The sequence below is a fragment of the Geospiza fortis genome, unplaced genomic scaffold, assembly GCF_000277835.1.
Source record: "Geospiza fortis unplaced genomic scaffold, GeoFor_1.0 scaffold150, whole genome shotgun sequence".
NCBI classification, from domain to species: Eukaryota; Metazoa; Chordata; class Aves; order Passeriformes; family Thraupidae; genus Geospiza; species Geospiza fortis.
The window spans coordinates 100,125-101,572 of NW_005054639.1; the positions used below are offsets into that span (position 1 = coordinate 100,125).

The following is a 1,448-nucleotide window of genomic DNA, read 5'->3' on the forward strand; positions in this document are numbered from 1 at the left end:
GGAATTGTGCCCTGGCAGGGTGGGCAGGCCCTGGCACAGGGTGCCCACCCTGGATCCCTGGCAGCAGCACCCAAGGCCAGGCTGGACACTGGGGTTGGAGCACCCTGGGACAGTTTGAGGTGTCCCTGCCATGGCAGGGGTGGCACTGGGTGGGCTCTGAGCTCCCAACCCATGCCACGACTCTCTGAACTGCTGTGCTGGGACCCAGAGGGCACAGGGAGTGTGCCCAGCTTGTCAGTGAGGGCACAGATGTGTGGAGCATTAATCCCTGTCCTTCACTTTGAAGGGTTTCATTTGCCACAAATGATGGAAACACAAGGAAATCTGACTGGAAGGAAATTCTTGCCAAGGAGCCCGGCTGAAATCTTCAGCTCTTCAGGAGAGCTCCTCAGAGCTCTGAGGAATTCTGAGCAGGAACCACAGGGAATGACATCACTGCAAACATGGAATGGAAGAGAGCCAAAGGAAGAGTTTCAAATAAAACTGGGTTATTATTGCTCAGAATCCTTCAGAGGGGAAGGATGGGCTGGGAGGGTCACTGCAGGCGAGGGACAAAGCTGCTCTGAGCGGCCAGGGCAGGAGAAATGCCAGAAATCCCAGAGTCCCTGAGGCTGGAAAATCCCTCCAGCCCATCCAGTGCCCGCTGTGCCCAATGCCCACCTTGTCCCCAGCCCAGGGCACTCAGTGCCCCATCCAGGTGACACCTGCAGGGATGGGCACTGCAACCCTCCCTGGGCAGCCCCTGCCAAGGCCTGAGCACCCTTTCCATGCAGAAATTCCTCCTGGTGTCCACCCTGAGCCTGCCCTGGCCCAGCCTGAGGCCATTTCCCCTTGGCCTGTCCCTGTTTCCTGGAGCTGCAGAGGAAAACTCCCCCCTTGTGCAGGATCCCTGCGCCAGCAGCAGCACAGCTGGCACTGCAGGAGGGCTGAGCCCCCATGGGATGGGGCTGTGCCACCCCCTGACCCACAGGTGTCATGTGGAGGAGGTTTTACAGCAACTTTTGTGAGAGAAGTTTGGTAAGAGGATCCATATTTACCCCTGAAAGAATTCTCTACCAAGGTCACTGACGTAGAAACCAAGAAAGGAAGAAGGATAAATAAGAGAAACCTGCAATTCTCTGCTCCAATGAGCACTCTGTTTGTTTCTTGAGACCAAGGAGTAAAGTATAAACTCAGGAGTTTTGTAAGAATGTTTAAAAAGCATGCATGCTGTAATAAAAACAGTTTGAAGCCTTCTGCAAATGGAGTGTGCTGCTTTGTGCTGTCCCCATCTCAACTAGGACAGTGTCAGGGAGTGTTCTGACTCCGGCAGTGCTGTTCTGTATCACTGCATTTTTCATTGTATTTTGATATTCTTTCCTCATAAAGAACGCTTATTCCTACTCCCACATCTTTGCCTGAGAGCAAGATTAAGCAATTATAATAATCAGGTAAATTATAAGCAATTT

At 52.7% G+C, this 1,448-nt stretch overlaps 1 protein-coding gene across 1 annotated transcript in view; it reads right to left on the minus strand.

Moving 5' to 3' along the window:
- The window catches only part of ASXL2 (ASXL transcriptional regulator 2), a 43,033-nt gene that overhangs the window by 24,831 nt on the left and 16,754 nt on the right, over positions 1-1,448 (minus strand). The gene's annotated exons all lie outside the window — the stretch shown is intronic.